A 24,182-nucleotide genomic window follows, 5' to 3' on the forward strand; every position below is an offset into this window, starting at 1 on the left:
AAGATCATTCCTTGAGAAAACCTAGCCTCCTCTCACTTGTTTTGAGCCTTGCATCAATGAGCTTATTTCTTCTTTAGAATGTGGAATCTTAAAGAACAAGGTTATGACAAAGTGTATTGAAGAAGGGTTTAAGTATATATCCAACAAGGTTACTTCATTCCTGGACCATTGTAAGTAAAAAGCTTGAAACGCGCTTATTGGTTTTTCATAGATTTTGTTAATCATCATATTTGTTACTTTTTGGTTCTTTGAGCTTGTGTTTTTGGAGTTGAGGCAACTCAATCACATTTTAAGCTATATGGATCAATCTTGGGACTTATTGGACTTGGAAAGTTGTGCTTTAGAACTTCTTTATTAAGTCACACAAGTTGTGATAGCATTTTTGGGTCATTTTAGGGCATATAGTTAAGATCTTAAATATTTGTGACCTTGTTATGGATAAAGTTGGAAACTTTATCCATCTAAACATCATATTGATTCATATTTGAAGGTTGAAGACTTGGACTTAACGGATTAAGTTGAGAAAGATGTATTTTTGGTCCCTTTGAGACTTAAAGGCTAGATCTTGGCTGTTTGGACTATTCTAATGGATAAAGTTAGAAACTTTATCCATTATGGAGCTATTAGGAACTAGATTTGAGCTTTGAGTGAAAGTTCTTAATGTATTAAGTGCTTAAAGTAAAATTTGGCAAGGGACACCGTACGTGGGGCGTAATCTAGGCTACGCCCAGCGTAGCCTGATTCTTGCCCGTTTTCTTAATAAAATTCTACACCCTGCATAGAGTAAGATGTACGCCACACATAAGTGAACGAAAGGTTGACCGTTGACTTTTTGACTAGTTTGACTTTTGGTCAACTGTGAGGGGTTGAGGACTTAGAAGGGAAAAATGTTCTTTTTCCTAAATGAGGATTTACCATGGTATTTGGAATGGCTAAGTTCAAGTATTTACCTTAATTGCTAATTAAGGTTTGGTTTTGGATATGTTGAGTGGGAGAGACTTTAGCACCAACGAATCGTGTGTGAGATCTATTCGTTGATCGATTGAGGTGAGTCTTCTCATCTTACTCGTGGGTCGAAGGCACCAATTTCTCTTTGACTATTGTTGGTATGATTATATTGTATGCATGGAGCTAATCTGGGCTCGGAGTCATTATGGACTTGGGTTTGATACGGACTCGGGGTTGTTACAGACCTAATATAACTACGTGTTGTTATATTTGTTGTATGTGGTATTTGGGGAACTCACTAAGCTTTGTGCTTATAGTTACCTTCAAACTGTTTTCAAGTACTTCTGGTTTCAAAAGGAAGGGTCCGATCTAACGCAGTGCATCCCCTAGCAATTTATTTCCGCATTGATTGTTTATGATTTTACTATGATGTTTTGAATATACTTTGACTCTCATTGTCTTTTGGAATAACGAATGAATGGTTTGACTTATTTAAAAATGAAAATTTTACTCGGTATTTTTGGGACGTTATAAGTTGGTGTCAGAGCGTTAAAATACTAAAGACCTCAGCCATGCACATGAGAACCGTCAAAGAAGTGCCTCAACGCGCCGCAGCCACTACTTTACTTTGACTCATTTTATGTAATTATGAACTCCGCATAACTTCATCGATTCCAAGGAAATTATCGAATCTCGATCTTTATTTGACTAGGTTAGAGAAGATGACAAATGGGCCCATCCCAACAAAAATATGCAAGGGCCACAAAGACAACTAGCACAATCCAATAAGCCAACATTAATTCCTTCGACCCATGAGTACAGTGAGAAGACACACCTCAATATGATGTCAGACAAACAAATCATACACCCGAGCTGACCAGACTGAAACTCCCCGTACTGAATAACATATCATAAACCCTAATTAGAATTAGGTTCCTACCTCGTCGCCAACAGTATAGGAAATGAAGGAAAAGGGGTCTCTGGTATCCACTTGCTCGAGAAAGAAAAGGGGAACGGAGGTAACAAGGATGTTGTTGTCGTCTGTTGTGGCAAAGGAGGCTGTTATGGCGGCTTCCCTTGGCTGATGTCCTACAATCGCCGGCTGCTAAACACGAAGGGAAGGATGAACATGAACAATATAGAAGGTGGGGGTGGAGGTGTTTGGATGTGGTGTTGATGGGGAAACAAGAAGAGGAAGAAGAGGTTGTTGCCTCTTAAGTTTGCTCCAGGAAAACACCCACTTCGGCGATGTGTTTAGGGTAGAAGACACAGGAGAACAGTGGTAATCCCTTTAGAGGTTTTTAGGTTGCTTTGCTTGACACGAAAGGAAACAAGAAGATGGGATGTTGTGGAGTCGACGCGAGGGAGAGAAAGAGAGAGAGAGAGAGAGAGAGAGAGAGAGAGAGAGAGAAAGATAGATAGATAGATAAATAGAGGATGCGAGTGTAACAACCCAAAAACAGTAGTAAAAAATTTCATTTAAAAACTAATAATTTCATTAATTGATTGTACCAAAAACCATTAATCATTACAATATTTCAAAACATCATAGTACAAATATATCAAGTGTGGAAATCATATGGGGAGGATGCTGTGGCATCACATTAGACCCTTCCTTTTTGAAGTAGAAGTACCTGAAACCATAAACATAAACTTTAAGCATAAAGCTTAGTGAGCTTCCCAAAATACTACATACAACATAGATATAATATAACAACACGTGGTTGTGTTAGGTCTGTATCAACCCGCAGGTCCGTATCCACCCAAAATAACAAGTAGCTGTGTCGGTCCGAATCAACCCCCAAGTTCGTATCAACCCCAAATCAATAATGACTCCGAGCCTAGACTGTCTCAATAGATAAATCATACGATCACATCATACAAAATCATACAACAACATACAATTTTACTCATACAATCTAGTGGGTTGGCCTTGGTGCCTTCGACCCACTTAAGGTGGTAAGAAGACTCACCTCATAGACAGACGAAAAAAGTAAATGAAACGCTGCTCTAAAACCCACACTGCCGGTCACCTTTATGAATAACAGTAACCAAAACTCAGACTACCATTCAAATACCTAAAATACCTTTAGGTCAAACCCTATTCAAAATCTAGGTCATAGTCAACCGAGTCAACCGGGTTGACTTCGTCAATAAGTGCTTGATCTCTTAAGCACTTACATCCAAATTTCGGATCTAGGCAAGAAAAGATGTTCTTAACCCTAAAGTTTCCAACTTTATGGTTTAGCATGACTATTAAGACCTTAAATCCAAAAGCCTAGTCTCTTAACCCATTAAGACACTCTAGCACTTGCATGGAGAGAAACTAATGATAAAAAACCCAATTTTATGACTTAACACCTCTCAAAACCTTTGGAAGGACAACTAAAATGCCTTGGAGTACCTTCTACTCAAAAGGACCAAGTTTGGGACAAAAAGGGAACAACTTTGAGCTAAAACTAGATCCATAAGATTTCTAGGTACAAAAAGGTTGAAGCTTTTTAATTCCACAAGGTGCACAAGGGGAACAAGCTGTTAGACCTAAAGCATTGAGTGAAACACCACAACCCCAATGCTCTTCCTTCTACTCCAAAAGCTCCAAATGGAACCAAAAATGGCTCTACAAACTTCACAATGCACCTACAATCTTTAGGGTTTCAAAATGAGGAAGGATGTTTAAGATAAAAAGGTGTATGTGGCCATAAATGTGTTTAAATAGACTCCAAACGCTAAAATTTAGGGTTTACACCCTGGCTGTGTACGCCCTACGTACCAGCATACGTGGATCGTACTAATGTGAACCTGGGTACGCCCTGCGTACGAAGGTGTACGTCCCGTGCATGTAAGCTGACTCCGAAATTACTAAATTGCTACAGGAACTAATCTTGCAAAAAAGTACAACTCACAGGTTAAAACAAATACATGAATAATAGATGTTATAACTCTCCCCCACTTGAACCGGACTTCATCCTAGAAGTCTACTGCCGTGAATAAATCTAAGTAGTGCTCTCGTATCCGCCTCACTCTCCCACATCCATTTGGAGCCCTTCCGAGACTTGACCAGTGACACTTCTTTGCTGCGTAGAGCCTTCATCTTCCGATCTGAGATCGCTATCGGTCTTTCTACATAATTCAGGCGATCGTCAACCTAAATATCATCGATCTAAAGGAACAACTGTAGACTCATCGGCCACATACTTCCGAAGCTGAGACACATGGATGGTGTTATGGATCTGGCTGAGCTCATCGGGAAAATCCAGCCGATATGTAACCTTGCCCACTCGGACCGAAATCCTGAAATTTCTGATGAATCTGGCACCTAGCTTGCTCCACTTCCGAAATCGGATGGCATCTTTCCAAGGTTACACCTTCAAAAGCACCAACTCTCCCACCTAAAACTCGAGATTTGAATGTCGTCGATCTACATAAATATTCTTCCGGCTTTGAATGAACCGCAACTTGTTGTGCACTTGTAGAATCAACTTAGTAGTCTTGAGTACAACCTCTATACTACCCATGACTCGATGTCCAACCTCTCCCCAACAAATCGGGGTCCTGCATCTTCTTCCATACAACATCTCAAATGGTGGTCAGTCATTACTGGCATGGTAAATATTGTTGTAGGAGAACTCAACAAGTGGAAGGTAAGTATCCCAACTCCCTCCAAAATATAACACACAAGCTCGGAGTATATCCTCGAGCATCTGAATCATCCGCTCGCTCTGGCCATCGATCTGAGGGTGGTATGTTGTACGAAATTGAAACTAAGTACCCAACTCCTCATGAAACGTCCTCAAAAATCTGGAGGTGAAATGAACATCCCGGTCCGAAACCACAAAAACTGGCACTCTATGCCAAACTACTACCTCCTGGACATAGATGTCCGTTAGCTTCTCTGCGGATATACTCTTGGTAATCGGTATGAAATGCGCACTCTTGGTCAATCTATCAACAATGAGCCAGATAAAGTCAACACCATGTGCCGTCCTTGGCAATTTTGTGATGAAATCCATGGTAATCTGTTCCTACTTCCACATAGGAATAGGTAAGGGCTGCATCTTATCGTGGGGCCTCTGATGCTTGGCCTTAACTTTTCTTCAAGTCAAGCACCACTCCACAAACCAAGATATTTCCCTTTTCATACAGGGCCACCAATAAGTCAACCTCAAATCCATGTACATCTTCGTGGCCCATGGATGTATAAAAAAGTTTGACTTATGCGCATCCTCTAAAACCGTCTGTCTCACTCACCTGATTCCAAAACTTAGACTCTACCATACTGAGTCAACAACACCCGGTTGTCTCTGAAAAAAAAAGGGATCATGTCCTCTAATCAGCTCAGTCTTCCAGTTTTCCTTTTTCAATCCTTCTTCCTAAGCCTTCTTGATCAATTCCATCAAAGGCGACATGACAATCATGATGGGTTTTAGCCATAAGAACATCCTATGTGCTCATACAAACCCTAATGCTTGGATCTAGGTTTCTCTATTGTACATGCTATTCATCCAAGACTTTAAACCCTAAATCTAGCATATGATAATCAATATTAACATAATAATGAGTTTAAGATATTACCTTGATTGTTATGTAGCAATAACAATCTCAAATCCTCCTTGTAATGACTTTAAAAAGCTTAGAGTCACAAATGTCACTCCTCTAATGGTTCACAAACACCAAGAGCAAGAGGATGAAGAATAAGGAGAGAGGAGACACCCAAAAACGTGTAGAAACCCTAAGGATTCAGTTTCCCACGTTTTTGGTGCCTAAGGGGTCCTTAAATAGTGAGACTATTAGGGTTATCTAACAAGGAAACCCTAATTTGGATGCTTACGCCTTAAGCAACCCATGGACTCCTTTCTTAAAAGCCTTGGACGATTTCTAATGGGTTTCCCCCATAGAATTCGTCCACTCCTCTAATATGGAGTCCATTAGCCCAATATTCAACTATCATACAATTGACAGCTTTAGTCCCTTAAGTTTAATTAATGTCTTTTAGCCAGAAACTTAATTCTTATTAATTCTTGACTAATATTAATTAAACAATATGATTTCTCCTTTAATATATTATTCTCATAATATATTAATAAATCATATTTAATCCTTTCTCTCCATAATTCATCCTATCAAGTTGCTTTGGTGAAGGCAACCCAAAAGGACCATGCACCATCGGGTCAAGTACATACCAAAATAGTTATGGACTTAGGCACTAATCCAACAATCTCCCACTTGGATAAGTCTAATAACTATTATGCGTATGACTTCAGATCCTGATCTGCAATCGTAGCTTTCCAAAGCCGCTGTCAACTCTGATCTTATCACATATGCGTGTCCTTTAGATAAGGGATCATATATTCCTCCATTCTAGATATCGTATAGACTGAGACATGGATCTAAATCATTCTCTCTGTCTATGTGCTGTTTCCCGAATTCAGATTTATGACGACTGACAACAGACTACAATTGAACACATCAATTTAGTCCCGGCTTGGCCAAGCGCTTAGGTGCCATCACTAAATCATCGAGGGGCCCATAGATATCGCTTTTATCCTACTTTGGATAAAAGGAACGGATAAACTTTGACTCAATGCTCGCTTGCACTCACTCACCAAATCACACACAACAATATGTTTTATAACACCAAGTTACTGGTGCTTTTACATATTATCAATGTGCAACTGACTCACAAGATACAACTCACACATCTCGGTTTCAAGAATATAAGATATTATCGTCTCACCAATCACTCGTGATAAAATCCATGAAGTGATCCAAGTGAGCGTGGGTTTAATCCAATGCTCAAATCATATTCATAAGCACTCATGAACGTTGCAGCAAACATTTGATTATGTCTAATGCTCTTTAGACAATCTACACACCAATTCACGATAATCTTCATTCACACCTACTTCCAACATATAAACGACTGTGGCCCGTTCGAATAATTTGACTGTTCTTAACCAATTAAATTATTCAGGAAGTCAAAACATGCAAAGTGAAACACAAGAATAATACTAATCCCATATGGCCTCAACCTTTGAGTATAAATAAAACACCTTTTATTTATCACCATATCAATTACTCATTATTTGTCGTTTCGGGCAATCAACTTCTTACTTGAATTACTTACCACACTTGTCCCATGCTCTTAGCATGCACACAATGTTTACATACAGTGCTTGCTTTGTGAAATAGATCAAATGAACACATTTCCAATCATACTCATTTCACAACTCCTAATCCTTTCCACAAGTGAAAGAATATCAAATTCTTGCCACTTATAGAATATGCTAGATTCTAACATTTTATGCAATGATCCTTTCGTAATGTCATAGCACAAAAGTCACAATGACTATTGCCAACGAAATTACAAAATCCTCTATCGAAGATTGTTACAAGACAATTCCATAGATGTGATTTCTCTCACTCAAAGTACATTCCTTTGAACATCCTTTTGCATAAAAGTTTCTAATCTAGACATTGATTCTCAATATCCAACTCCCAATATGGAAACATTTCCATATATTCCATATGACAATTCATTCTTAATAGAATCTTATCTATTCATAATAATGTCGATATGTTCCATCCAATATCATACTTCCAACTACTTACAAGCGACCAATCCTTAGCAAGCTTTGGATCATCCTTTGATAGTTGTTTAATTATCTTAGTCAAAACCGATTCTAGTCCTTTTTCCCTCTAAATGCGCTAGACATTTGGAAAATTTTAGAATGGTCAAATATCATAGCATTTGCAATCTATCCTATACCCGAAGCGTATGGGACACGATGCATAATGCCTTACATAAACATTTGATACTTTATCAATCTTCTGCCATAATATTTTATGTGTCACGTTCTTATGAATCGAAATATGAAGAGGAATGCCGTAATCATAATTGAAATTTAAGAACACACTATGTATCCTTGACTAAATTTATTAACATTCCACAACCTAAGCTTTTAGATTTGAAATGAAGCATAATATTCTCTCCCTTAATTATAGCAAAACAACTTTACATCCTTACAACTTTGCAAAGTATGAATCTTGTTTTCTATAATTAATATTGCTAACTTGCAATACTTGCCTTAATAATCATACAATCATAACATTTATGCTCCCATTATCATGATGATTATTATAAACATAACACTTATGCTCCCACTAGCTTTGACATGTATTCAGAAACCTGCTTAACTTCCAGAAAAACAATACTTATTGAATTTCTTAAGTTCATGTCTCTAATACCTAATACTTTGATAATCCTTTATCTAAGCTTATACACCTTTCCTTTAGATAGCTCTTATGTGTGTCTAAACAAGTAAAACTAATTGCCAAATCTCACAATTCGAATCATGGAAAGGGATACCGTAACCCTAATTGAATTCGAGAATACAATTTCACAATCACTATCCTTTTAAAATCTCTATTAGTGAAAGCATTTCCTCACAGTCATTTTCATGAAGGAGGGAATCTTATGGCACTTAGATTTTAATGGTGTATGTGTTCCTATTCATGTGAATTTGTCAAAACCAAAGTTTACGACAAATTCAATCTCATATGGACCGAACTTTCTCAATCTTGATTCCTTGCCTTATGGTAACACGGCTGCCCACCATGTCTTCCAAGTAGTTAAGCAGATCACCCTTTCCTATCAATGTACTTTTCATTGATCAAGGTCCTTGCCTTTTATTCAATGAGAACTCATAGGACTCATATGCATAATTAACTCGATTGGAACGACACAGAAACAAGATAATGTCAACACGATAGGTTATAAACCTCTACTCGTGTGCTAGTGATGATCGATAAGGTTTATTTTCATTTATTCTTGAAACCTTTCAAGACCATTAAGACTCCCACTGACTCCTTGACATATAAGGTTCTCTTGTTAATAAGCATTTCTTGACAAACAAATATTCAAGAGTTGGTGTAGCTTTTATCAAGACAAAACACTTCATAAATTGGCCCTAGTTGGTTTTTGTCTTATCCAAGACATCACAACTTTCCAATTTCAAATGTGCAAGAATAAGAAAACCTTTTTCCAAATTCTACATTTGATGAATGTTATAAACCTTCTTAAGACTTGTCACTTAATGTCAGAATCTAAACTCTAAGACTTGTTTTGGAACGAAGTATGATTGACTTCTTGATTTAACCATTTCTTCAATTCTTAATTCCTTTTCTTAGACATACAATTGTACTAAGATTTACTTAGAGGATCAATTGAGATATGGATCTTAATCATTAAGACTTCTCATAAAACATAATAAAAGGTACTCTCCCTTCTTCTTAGAATAGAGAAACTTTTATCTTTCTACATACTTGATTCTTCTTATTCGTTCTCCTATTGATTTAAACTCTTTCAATCAATTCAGAATCACACTTAATCTTATAAGTATAATCATATTTACTAAACCTTTAGTAAATCATGACGAATATCTTTGTTACTCTTGTGGTGGACTTGATCAACACACAACTTTGTGTACTCGATCTCCTAGTCCTTCACTTGACACTTTGTCAACGAATTAGTCTAATTTCCAAATATGAAATTTCTCATTCATCATGCAACCAAGTTGCGTGATTCCAAATTTCTGTCCAACTGAAACTTGGGCGATGAGAAACTCTCCTTATTTGGTAAATTCTCGACATTTCCACAATTATCATAATAAGAATCACATCCATTCGTTGTAGAAATATGTAAACATCAATATTTTTTTTGTAACGATTTTATTGCAAGGAAATAAATAAATAAATGAGTCAAACCAAAATTTATTTTATTTATAAAAGCAGCGGAAAACATTTGTCCTTACAATGCAAAATCAACTGAAAAACTATGTAATCAAATATTCCTAACAACTCTATCATAACTTTCTAAGCTCAAAATCTAATCTTTAAGTCCATGCGATCGAGATCCATTTCTTTGTGATTAGACTTATCTTGCTTTTCCATCAAGCTTCCTCTCTTTTCACTGATCCTGCAAAACATTCAAATGCAATCTTATCACATCATGTATTAAAAATCAATGAATAGGAACTTAATGAAGTTAGATAGTGGATTATACCTGAAGTACAGTCATACTCTTTGACTCTCCCATCTTCTGGACTCTTCAGGCTCTTAGGGCAGACTTGTATCCAACGCCCTTTCTCTTGGCAGTAAACGCAGGTCGGTTCTCCTAGAACGTCCTCGAAAGCATGGTTGGTTGACTTTCCCAACAAATACGCTCCATTGCTTTGCAAAATCATTTCTGATTCAGCAGCAATGAGCATGTAAGTTAGGTCAATGAGGCTTTTGTCATGATCCATCATATAATACTTTCTTTTGAACTCATTATATGATTCAGGAAGTGAATGCAGAACCCAGTTCACAGCCAACTTATCAGGGAATAACGCACCCAACATTATCAACCTATCGATGTGTGATTTCATTCCTAGAATGTGGGCACACACGGGTTTACCATCTTCATGTTTCATTTCCAATAGGGCTTTAGTGACATTGAACCTTTCAATTCTTCGATCTTGTGGGTTAGGGAGAATAATTTGAGGAGGTGGAGGAAGTGAAGCATGATTTCTTGTTCCTCGATCGAATCGTGGAATATCATCTTTATGTGGAATGCTTGTTCCATGGGATTTGGGAAGACCATAGTTGTCGTACTTTGACATCTACAAAACGGGAGAAAATAAATTCAAGTTAGTTGATTGATTGAGTCCTTAATAAATCACCCAACTGAGATATTAAGGCTAGGACCCAACACAATATTCCACAGCCTGGGAAAGGGATGTCGTAACCCAAATTGCAGAACATTTGAAGGTAAGTGAATGACGATTCACTAATTTTCCACCATAAAAAAAACGAAAACAGATTAAGTTTTAAGTGCTTTGAAAACTCCTAGATCCTTTGAGATTCATTGAACTTTTCAATGGCACGTTTAAATCTCGATATGCCCCTCTAGTTTGTGACTGGGATACTGAGGATCACAAAGCAGGTGTGAATAACCATGCAAACTTACATGGTGCCCCCACATGTTACAGTCACATATTCGATGTGTCGGTTAACCACACACGCTCCACCGAACTATGACAAACATTGAGTCACCCTTTGCTACCTTTGCTTAGAACCATTTAGTGTGCCAGTTAACCACACACGCTCCACTAACGTCTTCGCAATGGCACAAAGTGTAATTTCATGGAATTGCATCAATTAACTTTTGCCTAAAGTAACTAAGATTGAGAATTTTATGAAAGCATTTAGTTACTTTTATACTTCATTATACTTATAATGGAAGGTTTCTATCCTATCCTACCCGTTCGGCTAACGACCCTCCACTAGTCAAGAGTGCGGTGGGTAAGAGTGGATACCCATTCAATCGCCATTTTATAGGCAATTTCCTTAAACACCCCTTATAGACCAGCTTCGTGAATGAGACCTACTAATGGTAAGACTGACTTTTACTTATATATATATATATATATATATATATATATATATATATATATATAATGTTAGACTTTTAATGTTATATATAGTATAGGATGTATTTTACACTTTTAAAATACTAGGTGGTCTAATTTAATAATTATACTTTTAATTTAATTAAATTGTACACCAAAACTTTATGGATTTACTAAATCTCTTTTAATTATACACTTTAATTAATTAATAAAACCATAAGGGTGTGATTTGAACTTTTCAAAACAATACTAGGGTTTTAGAATTTAACATTCCTAAATTAAACTTTTAATCAACTTTTAAATTCCAAAACTTGAGGGCAAGTTTTGAAACATTTCAAAACATTAGGGTTTAGAATTTAAATATTTCAAAATCAAACTTTTTAATCAAAATTTAAATTCCAATACTTGAGGGCAAGTTTTGAAACCTTTTTCAAAATATTAGGGTTTCAACTATTTAAATTTGAAAACAAAACTTTTGAGTTCAAATTTAAACTATAAAACCTAAAGGGGAAAATTTGAAACTTTTCATAACACAAGGATCAAATAACAAATAATACAAATTAAACAATATAATTAATTTCATCATTATCTATATTTGACCTAATTTCAATTTCTTGCAAAGTAAGTTACCCAATTAATACAAATAATCAAACTTTATCATATAAGGAAGTTATTATCTAATCAATTGGTAATTATCTTTTGTTTAATCAAGGATATACTCATAAATATGTATAAAATCGGATTTTAATGATCTAAAACAGATAAGGCAAGTATCCATGAGTAAAATAGCAAGAAATCCTGAAATCCCCTCTTTCTGACGCTCGGACTCGCCGAGTTGAGGCCTACTCGCCGAGTACACTGTGGTACTCGCCGAGTTCATCAAGCAGATGGGCTAAAAATCGATTTTGCAACTTGAACAAACATACAAGGCATCAATACAATAGAAACCAATCAAGGCTCTGATACCACTGATGGGTTTTAGCCATAAGAACATCCTATGTTCTCATACAAACCCTAATGCTTGGATCTAGGTTTCTCTATTGTACATGCTATTTATCCAAGATTTTAAACCCTAAATCTAGCATATGATAATCAATATTAACATAATAATGAGTTTAAGATATTACCTTGATTGTTATGTAGCAATAACAATCTCAAATCCTCCTTGTAATGACTTTAGAAAGCTTAGAGTCACAAATGTCACTCCTCTAATGGTTCACAAACACCAAGAGCAAGAGGATGGATAATAAGGAGAGAGGAGACACCTAAAAACATGTAGAAACCCTAAGGATTCAGTTGCCCACGTTTTTGGTGCCCAAGGGGTCCTTAAATAGTGAGACTATTAGGGTTATCTAACAAGGAAACCCTAATTTGGATGCTTAGGCCTTAAGCAACCCATGGACTCCTTTCTTAAAAGCCTTGGATGATTTCTAATGGGTTTCCCCCATAGAATTCGTCCACTCCTCTAATATGGAGTCCATTAGCCCAATATTCAACTATCATACAATTGACAGTTTTAGTCCCTTAAGTTTAATTAATATCTTTTAGCCAGAAACTTAATTCTTATTAATTCTTGACTAATATTAATTAAACAATATGATTTCTCCTTTAATATATTATTCTCATAATATATTAATAAATCATATTTAATCCTTTCTCTCCATAATTCATCCTATCAAGTTGCTTTGGTGAAGGCAACCCAAAAGGACCATGCATCATCGGGTCAAGTACATATCAAAATAGTTATGGACTTAGACACTAATCCAACAAATCATCCTCAAGCAGATATCCTAGATAGATGAAATCACGGTCTTGTGGCTCAAAGTACCGGCCACCACACTGGCCTTCCCACAGTGGTACAGGATCTCGCAATCATAATCCTGTACCATATCCAACCATCTCCGCTGTTTCATATTCAAATTTGACTGGTCCGTCAAATACCACAAACTTTTGTGGCCAGTGTAGATAGTACATCGAACCCCATACAAATAGTTTCTCTAAATCATGAGGGAAAAACCACTATCATACATAAGGTAGTTCGCCTCATGAGGCTTCATCTGCCTCAAAGCGTAAGCAATCATGTGACCCCCCTGAGCAAGAATCACTCCCAAACATGAAATAGAAGCGTCGCAATAAACCATGAAATCATCCAAACCCTCGGGGAGCACAAGAATCGGGGCCTAACACAATATCTGCCTCAGATTCTCAAAAGCCAACTGGTGATCAGACCCCCACCGAAAGGTCACATTCTTCTTTGTCAAACGGGTTAAAGGCAACTTTCGAGATTGTTGTTCTAGTGACCCGACTGACCAAGAAGTCAGTGACATTCCACTAGGGGCCTGAGCAGCAGGTAGATTTCGAGACTTTGAGGCAGCAGGGTGTTGAGGATTTTGTAGTGTACTGTGACACGTCTATCTCGAGTTTGGGCGCAGTGTTGATGCAGAGAGGGCACGTTATCGCTTACGCCTCAAGACAGAAAAAGCCTTATGAGGTGAACTAGCCGACACATGACCTAGAGTTGGGTGCATTTCTTTTTGCCCTCAAGATTTGGCGACACTACCTAAATGGGGTTCGTTTCACCATTTACACGGATCACAAGAGCTTGAGGTACCTGATGGATCAGCCAAATCTGAACATGAGGCATAGACGTTGGTTTGATGTGGTAAAGGATTACGACTGTGAGATCCTCTACCACCCAGGGAAGGCCAATGTAGTGGCCGATGCACATAGCCGCAAGGCATTTGCGGTCCAGATCAGAGACATCTGCCTGAGGATGACAGTAGTGACTCCGCTTTTGGAGCGGATTCGGGAGGCTCAGCAGGATGCTATGAAGGAGGAGAACTGGAAGAGTGAGCGTATAGTGGGTTAGATTTCCTCCTTCAACTATGATAGTCGCGGGCTATTGACACCCCATCGTAGTGTTTGGGTTCCATACTCAGGCGGTGTGCACCAAATTCTGATGGAGGAGGCGCACAAATCCATATTTTCGATCCATCCCGGGGCGACAAAGATGTATAGAGATCTTCGTCCTGATTACTAGTGGCCCTGCATGGAGTGGGATGTAGCCTGTTATATCGAGAGGTTCTTGACCTGTAAGAAGGTTGTAACATCCCAAAATCGAGACCCAAATTTTTTTGTTTTAAAGTATATTACTTGTAAAAATAGTTAATGGAAAAACAACATTGAAATCCTTTCAAACATAAACTCATAAATTACAAGTCTCAAAACCATATTAGTAAATAGTATAATATCATAGTACAATCCTAGGTTTCTAAAATGTGGAATATCATGTGTGAATGTGTGATGCGCCGCTACCCCGTCGGATCATTCTCCTTAGATGAAGAGGTACCTAAAACCAAAACTAAAAACCATTAGCACAAAGCTTAGTGAGTTCCTCCATCATACCAATACCAAGTAATGCATAATCTTCGGTATCTTTCAACCGGTAACTGCCAGGCATAGCCAGGAGTTGGGCTCCTCCTCGGTATCTTTCAAAAGGTAACCGGGAACTAACCTCCCCTTCGGTATCTTTCAATCGGTAACTGGGAGCTACCCTCCCCTTTGGTATCTTCCAACCGGTAACCGGGGACCACCCCCTACTACTACTAACACATATCAAGCACAGTAAACATATCAAGCACAATAATCATATCTCATATCAACACTAGATAATTATCACAAAGACAATCATATATCCAATACTCTTACTTGTGGGCCGACATTGTGGCCGTAGATCCACTCCTACTAGGAGAAAACTCACCTCAAATTTGTGTAGTGCCTACACCGATCTCGGTATGAAAACCAACTCTCCTCGAATCCTCAATCCCTGCACAACAACTTCTCTAACTTATCAATTCATACTCGTAACCCTTACAAGGGTCAACTCTAGTCCAAGACAAAGTCAAGGTCAACACCTTGGTTAATGGTCAATCATCTGGTCAAAGTCGACATTTGGTTAACTCGACTCGCCAATTTTGTCCACCAACTCGCCGAGTCTCCATATCCACAATATGCCATAATCCCGTCCCTACTCTTCGAGCCTAGCAAGAGCTCGACGAGTTCGCCTTCAACAACACATCGGACTATCTTCAACCGACTCACCGTGTTCTTCTTTGAACTCATCGAGTTCATCTTCATCCATATGAAGCTGTTCAGTCTATGACTCACCGAGTTCTCCTTGAACTCGTCTAGTCCATCTTCATGTAGTTCGGACGTTATCTTGAACTCACCGAGTTCATTCTTGAACTTGTCGAGTCCTTTGGTCTTCAAGTCCAACACAACCCCCCTAACAGGTTGAGTGTCCCCTCCCCTCAACCAAAAACCACTTCCAGAAGACTTTGGGGGGAAAAGAGACCCGACTCGCCGAGTCATCCAAGAGACTCGTAGAGTACCTCTATGATCAAAACTATCCAGTCAATTATAACAGGTCTTAATGCATCAAAACCATAGATCTGACCTCCTAAGGTCCATTTCATACGTAAAGTCCCAATCTTGACGTCCATGCATGGGGGGTTTTTGACTCAAAGACCATAAAAGAAGTCTACAATATGCATGGGGTGCTTATGACAACAAAGTTGGCACCTTTATGCTATATGGACCCCCCTAATAGTTCCAGATCTGAAGTGCAACACCAAGCACACATACAAAATCCGATTATGGCTTCACTATGCCCATAGAAAGGGTAGAAATAGCCCCAAATAAAAATCTTAGAGATAGATGATCAAGGTTCCAACTTTTTACATTGAATGAGTTGAGAATGGAGTAAAACTTCTAGATCTTCTTGCTTCTACTTGAACTCCCAAGCTTCCTTCCTCCTTTCCACCTTCAAAAACACACAAAAGGTACCAACAAGCTCAAGAACACACAGTAATGACTAGGGTTTCGAGTTAGGGTTTTCTATGGGTTGGGAGGGGCAATGGAGGCTGGTTTGTGGTGTTATAAGTTGTTTAAATAGGGTGAAAACCCAAATATTAGGGTTTCATCCAGACAATCCTACTCGTCGAGTCGGTATCCCGACTCGTTGAGTAGGTCACTTAACCCCCCGATCAAAAGTCGAGTCTACTCGACGAGTACCAGCTACGTACAAAGAATGAACGCCCTGCGGTCTTTCATTCTTCGGTCTTGAAGAAGCCACAATTTCACCATGTGAATCTTGACACATATCTGTACGAACGTGCTGTGTACCCTCGTACGCCCTGCGTACCAATGTACGCACAACGTACCAGCGAAGAACGTGCAATGTAGTCAGCAGCCTCGGCCTATTAAAAGGGTGCGAGGGCAGCCTTCAAACTCACACCTTTCGTCATTTCTTTCTCTCTCTACTTTCTTTAGCATCCCTAAACCCCCCTAAAGCCTAGGGAACCTACCTAACACTAGAAGGAAGTGTAGTGTCAATTTAATCGAGTATTGAAACAAAATTAGAGTATGAAATGATTTAGAACACATAATCTAAATAGAATCTATTTGACACGTTGTATTGCTTGATTGGTTGAATACAAGAAGGAAAAAGAGAGTGATTACAATCAGTGAAAACGTTCTTAACCTCTAAAAGTATCCTTCCCATATTTGTAGGGAAAACTGAAAGCACAAAAAGTATAAGGACATTCGACATTTAAGCTTCGATACTAAAGAAGTCCTTAAAATAAAATACAAGCAGACTTTCGACATTACATACAAACAAAGATAATTTCGACAACTCACAAATTTCGAACCTCAACGATGACTTTTCCCATTTACCATTTTTCTTCCAAGCACAAATCGAAGGCTTTTATCACTTATCTAACAATATTATCATCCAATAAGGTCTAACCCCATTTCATTGAAGCCCAAGGGTCTTGCTTGATCCATTTATTGTCCACAATCCTGAAATAAAACACTTCTTGAAACAGGATTTTACAATTCTCTAGCTAAAGACTGTAATTATATGTTTTTTAGAATGCCAAACCATATTTATTAGAATAACCTTTATTATAAGAAAATTTAACTAATTTTCATTGATTCATGTTTATATAATTACAACTATTAAACTTTCTACTGGAAGATTATTATTAATAATATTTGTTAACATAAATATTGTATCTTATTAGATTAATAGATCACAAAAATAATAATTTAGTATGTAAGAAAATGAGAGTGCTTATCAACTCTAATAAATGAATGTTTTTTATTTTATTTTTTATTTATTTATTTTTTTGCCACATATCATACTCTTATTCAATTTGTCAAATATCATTTTGTGTTATTTTGAATTAATTTTTTTACACATGTCATTTTATGAGTTTTTATTTTATTAAATTTCATATAATATTTAATTTCAATAATTACAATAAATATAGTAATAAATGGATATCAATTTCATTAATCAAGTTACCTTTTAATTTCAAAATTCTCAAATTATAGGTCATTAGTTTCTTTTGTTTATTTATTTAATTTATTTGTTTAAATTTAAAAAATAAAAAAATTTCAATAATAATAATTCATTTTTTTTTCTTATTTTCTTATAAATTCAAAGTTCTCAAATATTTGGACTTTCATATTTAATCTGTTTTTTTAGATTATCCCATGTACTATATGGGTCTCACAACTAGTAAATGAATATACATCAACATAAGTAATGTAAGTGAAATTGAAGTGAAGCATATTCATTAATTCAATAAAAAAAATTAATTCAGTACAAAAAGAAAGGGAAAATGATAAAAAGACAGAGCAAATTGAGCCATCTCTTTTTAATGCTTATATTTATTAAACGAACAATGTGGGAAGTTACAAGTAGCTACAAAATTTTCTGTTTAAATAAGAGGATGATAAGAAACACTCAAATGAAACGAGAGGACATAAAGGTTTTAACATTAAATGCATTGATTGAAGTGGGTGGTGGAATTTAAAAGTGAGTAGCAGAAGGTTGCAAATCATTTGAATTTGGGTAGTGATTTTGCCACGGTATCTTTTTATCCATCCACTGAACAAAATAGTGAATGAAGAATATACCCCCATTCTTATTTTTAGTTTACAGAGGACACAAGACTCACATATGACGCAGAAAAAAACAAACCCTTCTTCCGCCTTCAACGACGTTATCCAGCTGTCGTTGCATTGTGTCAGAACATGAAATACCGATGTTTTCATGGAAGTATTCGATTTATGGCGGGTGGGTGTGTTTGTTAAAATCTGAAATATAGATTGTGCATTGAAGGAAGTAGAGGGTGGAGCTGAGGTGAGTTTGACATCAGAGGCGAGGAGCCTTGGGCGACAGTAGATGCCTCGTCGAAGGTGGAGGCTCTGGACGTGGGCTTTCCGAAGGAGGAAGGTTATGGTGGAGATGATGGATGGAGTGGGACTATGAGGATTTCAGGGAAGAGGGAGATGAGGAAGCGGATGGCAGGTGGGGAGAGGGAGATGGTGGTGTATAGAGGAAGGAGATGGTGGATTTTATGTGGGAATCCTTTGTTCCTAAACTCTTTGGATTTAAAATAATCTACCAATTTCATTACAAACAATTAAACTCACTGTTCCTCAACTCTTCCACCTTTTTGTATGCTAAAAGTTATTGTTCATATTTCCAGGAATTACATATTTGTATACAATTGTAAACATCTTGAGGGAAAAACAACAAGCTATGTTCTAAATGAAAGTGATTCTATCCAACATCTATTGTCTATTGGTTGAAATCACATGTAGCTTAATGTTTGATTCTCCTCGGATTTGAAACCATAAACTCAATTGTGTTTTATGATAAACTTCAATAAGTGTTGTAACAAGCAAAATTTGAGCTATATATAAATTATTGATTATATAGATTTGATCTAATACCAAAGTGAGACATTTCTTATTTGAAATTGGAAGTAATGCAGTTCTCCAAAACTGAAAACAGGCCGAGGAGGGGGAGGAATAATAAGAAGAGCGGAGGAAAATGACAGGAATAATGAATTAATGAAGTTATATTTGTCTATTCATTATTTTGTCAGTGGATGTATAAGAAAACTTCAGTGGAAATATCAGGCCCCTTTGAATTTGGCTACAATCAAAGGTCAGTCAATAATATCAACTTCAGTTATAATTCAGTAAGGCTGGAGGGAGTGGTGCCACAGGAACTGCACTCCCTCCTTTGACACATAAGAGCCACATCATTTTTTCCACACAAAGTGTGGTTCTTTAGCATAAACAGGGAGTGGAAACCATGGTAGAGAAAGAGAGAGGAGAGAGAAAGGAGAAGAGAGACAAAGACACAAAAATTGTAACATCCGGATTTTCAGGGTTATTATTGTGTAGGTTAATCTTTTGATTAAAGGAGAGACTCGACGAGTTGAGGATCCAACTCGCCGAGTTGATTTGGGTTTCTCGCACGGATTTAATGAGTGGACTCGACGAGTCAGAGAGGGACTCGCCGAGTAGGTGTTGGGCAGAGAAACCCTAATTTCTCGGGTTTGGGACCTATTTAAAGTTCCTTATGGCCTTCATTTGCGGCCACTACACCCTGAGAAAACCCATAGAGAGTAGAGAGGAAGCTTGTAGTGCAAGGGGAGGGCTAATTCATCATCCTTTGGAGTGTCTTAGTAAAGGGAAGGAAGGATTTTGAGTTGGGCTGTCTTGTGGGACTCAAATCTTCCATAATTTCGTTCAAAGCTGCTGTAAGAGGTAAGGATTCATGTCCATTTTTGTTTGTTTAGTAGATTTCATGATCTAGGGTTTCTTCATGCTTTATTTAGCTTGAATCTAGAGTATGAGAGGTCCCATGGTGAAATGATTCCTAGATCTGGACCTTAAGAGGTCCAGAGAGCCCATTCCATTTTGCTTTATGCCTTTTCCTTGGAGTTATGAGGTAGGGTTATCATTATATGAAGGATTTCACCAAAATAAGCATAGAGAGCCTTGCATGTGTACCAAGATTCGACCTTTACGTGGTTATTGATCATAGGGAAGTCAGATATATGAATTAGAGGAACGGATATGACCTTAGAAGATGAGTTTTGTCATAGGAGCAACTCGCTGAGTCCATAGGCAGACTCGACAAGTCGAGTCGGGGTTGCCCTGTGATTCTTTGATGAGTAACTCGACGAGTAGATAGGGAACTCGTCGTGCCTGAGAGGTTCAAAAGGGATTCAGAGAACCAGCATGGACTCGCCGAGTCACCCGTGTGCACTCGACGAGTTTGGTCAAAGTTTGACAGTTGACTTCGTTGACTTTTAGGGTTCTGTCAATGATTTGGTCTTATGAGCCATTACAGGGGTAGAATGGTCTTTTACCCTTCTTAGAGGACTTATAGAGGAGGATTAGCCTAGCCTTTAGTAGTTGTATTAATTAGAGAAATTATTTATGTGATTAGGCGGAGGCTAGCGCGGTATTTTAGAGTACGAGGTTTACCGAGTATCCGAGGTGAGTCTTCTCACTATAATTTACCTTGAGTGGTAATTAGAGTTATGTGACAGAGTTATTGTATGCTATTTATGTGATGTGTTGCACTAAATTATTTCTATGTGATTTATGTTGTGTGCATATCAGGGTATATCAGAGTTAGAACCAGAAGGTTCGCAGAGTTAGGACCAGAAGGTCCACAGAGTTAGGGCCCAAGGGCCCACAGAGTTATAGCCTCGAATGGCTAGTATGTGTTATGTGTGGTAATTTGGGGAAACTCACTAAGCTTTGTGCTTACCGTGTTATGTGTTATATGTTTCAGGTTTCTCTCAGGATCACGGGACGGCACCGACTCGATTGTACACACTAGAGGAAGAGTTATGTGTTGAGGATCCAGGGGTATTATTTAATTGAATATGGAGTTTTGCTTTATTACATAAACGAAATGAGATTTTTACGAAAAGTGTTCAAGAATTTAGCGATTTTAAATGAAAATTTTAGTTTTGAAAAATTACGGTGTTACGAGTTGGTACCAGAGCCTTGGTTTGAGGGATTTTGATGCACCTTCGGGTAAATCTGGACTCAAACTAAGGAATTGAGAACATTTTCAAAGAAATAATTTTTCTAAAGCGAATAAGAGTTCAAAGAGAAAATGAGGAGCAGTGTGTACAATCAGCCAGAGCCCGAACGATGATTCCCAAAATACCCTTACTTTTGTGTTATGAGATATTTATAAGACATTTTATGAGATATTATGCATGCTAGAGACAGGCTAGGTAATTCATATTTTAGGACTAGAGTAGCCTGATTTGTGATGCTTTAGCCTAGGAGTTGCTATTATTGGTGATGTGCTTTGAGTATGTGATGAGTAAGAGTGTCCAACAAGAATCCTTTTAGGGGATTCAAGTAGAGGAGAAATCTAGAGGAAGTATCTATATGAGCATTTGAGGAGCATGTCGAGAGGGTAGCCAGATGCCCACGTGGGGTGAAATTGTTTGAGTTCAGTGATATCCTCCGAGTATGAGGAGAGCGAGTGGACAATAACCTAAAGAGGTTTTACGTGATGGAGGAGGTACTTTGATGCTTGAATGCTGCTTGCTTCGTTCTTTGTGGAACTCTCGATGATGGGAGACAGCTACTAAGTGAATATGACGATATTCAGGAGGTAGATGGCTGTCATCGTTAGGAGTTCTTCAGCAGTTGATGGCGGAGAAGTGTGGGAACCTGGGAAGAGCCTAGGGAGTGACCCTAGTCAGATGAGTACGCTGGCAGAGTAGAGTATTTCGTTGAGGAGTAAGCATGTGTGGCATGAATTGGTGAGTGAGAAGGTTAAGCTGCTACTTAGGAGCTCTGGGATGGTCCGGGTGGAAAGTATGGGTAGATGTGGCAGGTAGTATGGGCCCGTACTACTGAAAGCAGAGGATCCATACTCGAAACAGGGAGTAGACCGGGGGATCTAAGTAGCAGATTGAGGAGTGATGTCATGGTTCGAGTACCATGCATCGTAGCAGATTGAGTAGTGATGCCATGGTTCGGGTACCATGCATCATAGCGGATTGAGGAGTGATGTCATGGTTCGATTACCATGCATCGTAGCAGATTGAGGAGTGATGCCATGGTTCAGGTACCATGCGTCGTAGAAAATTGAGAAGTGATGTCATGGTTTGAGTACCATGCATCGTAGTAGATTGAGTAAGTGATGCCATGGTTTGGGTACCATGCATCATAGCAGATTGAGGAGTGATGCCATGGTTCGGGTACCATGCATCGTAGCAGATTGAGGAGTGATGTCATGGTTCGAGTACCATGCATTGAAGCAAGTTGAGGAGTGATGTCATGGTTCGAGCATCATGCAGTGTAGTAGATTGAGGAGCGATGTCATGGTTCGGGTACCATGCATTGTAGCAGATTAAGAGGTGATGTATTGGAACGAGTACTATGACTCGGATGTTGGGGTTTCTTCGGTTATCCAGTCATGATTGATTTGGTAGAGATTAGATACGATAGAGTATGAGGCCAGAAGGCCATGATGAATGAGTTCAAAGAAGCATCCCATGAGAGGGAGGTCAAGATAAATTCCAAGGTATATTTGGTGAGATGTCTAATAGAGTCGCAAGACTCAAAGATGAGTAGAGATGGATTTCATGGAGAATTACGGCCTGAGATGAGCAATCAGCTGATGGAAGAGATGTCACCTTCTGTGACCTAAGTGGTGCTATTTCCGTTTCCTGTGGGGAACATAAGAGGTGTGAGACTTCGGTTTTGGGTTTACGAGTAAACCCGACGGGTTAGCATTAATGACGATCTTTCACCGGAGTATCTGGTAGTATGTCTGCCGAGAACTGGGATGGACAAGGACCAGGATACATTCTACTTGAGTATAGTAGGGCATGTGTTAGCTGAAGCGACGAATGAACAAGGAGAGTATGTGTAACATCCCGGAAATTCAGAAGTATAGGTGAAAGGGCTAAAAGTGTAAATAAGAAGGCCGACTCGGCGAGTCGATGGATGGACTCGGCGAGTCGAGTCGCATTCGGGTCACGTGTTAAGTGACCAACTCGGCGAGTCGCATGAGTGGACTCGGCGAGTTGGTGCTGTATGGAGAAAAACCCTAATTCCAGGGGTTGTGCCCTATATAAAGAACATAACAACCTTTCTTCAGCCTCCTTACCACCCTTGAGAGCTTTCAAAACCTAGAAATCAAGTGGAACTCCATTGATAGTGAAATTGGAGCTTTGGGAAAGGAAACCTTGAATAGGGAACTTGAAGGATAAGGGATTTTAGCAAGGGAGTGGTATAGATCCAAAGTCTACTTCCGTGGGAGCTTGCATTTGAGGTAATAATCTGTTCTTGAGCTTTTGTGCATCTAGATCTATCAATTGTGGGGTTTTTGGGGCATAAATGAGGACCATCTCGAGTTTGGTGTAAGATCTGAGGTTGCTACCTCAGATCTGGGTTGTTAATGATCCAGAAAGCCTTAAAGTCTATGCCCAAGAGTTGTTGGTAAAGTTCTTTTGTCCCAAACCTTAGCCCAAGAGTGTTTTGTGCTTAGATCTCTTTGGATTCACATAAAGTTTGCTACTTTACGTGATGGGTGGGTTGTACAAGGGTAGATCTATGGATTGGAGCCCCTGCATGGCTTAGAAGGCCACTGTATGGGTTAAGAACTAGAGGTACTCGGCAAGTCACATGGGTATACTCGGCGAGTAGGATGAAGATAGGCAGGGACTCGACGAGTTGGAAGAACAACTCGGCGAGTATGTTGAATGTTGTGTTGGACTCGGCGAGTCTGTTCTTGGACTCGACGATTCGTGTCGTGAAGTCCTAATCTTCTCTGGTTAAGCTGTGAATCGGTGAATCAAGGGATGACTCAGTGAGTTGAGTACGGTTCGACTCAGAGTTGTGGGACTCGGCGAGTCTTGGGGGAACTCG

This window comes from Lactuca sativa, chromosome 2 (assembly GCF_002870075.4).
Source record: "Lactuca sativa cultivar Salinas chromosome 2, Lsat_Salinas_v11, whole genome shotgun sequence".
NCBI lineage: Eukaryota > Viridiplantae > Streptophyta > Magnoliopsida > Asterales > Asteraceae > Lactuca > Lactuca sativa.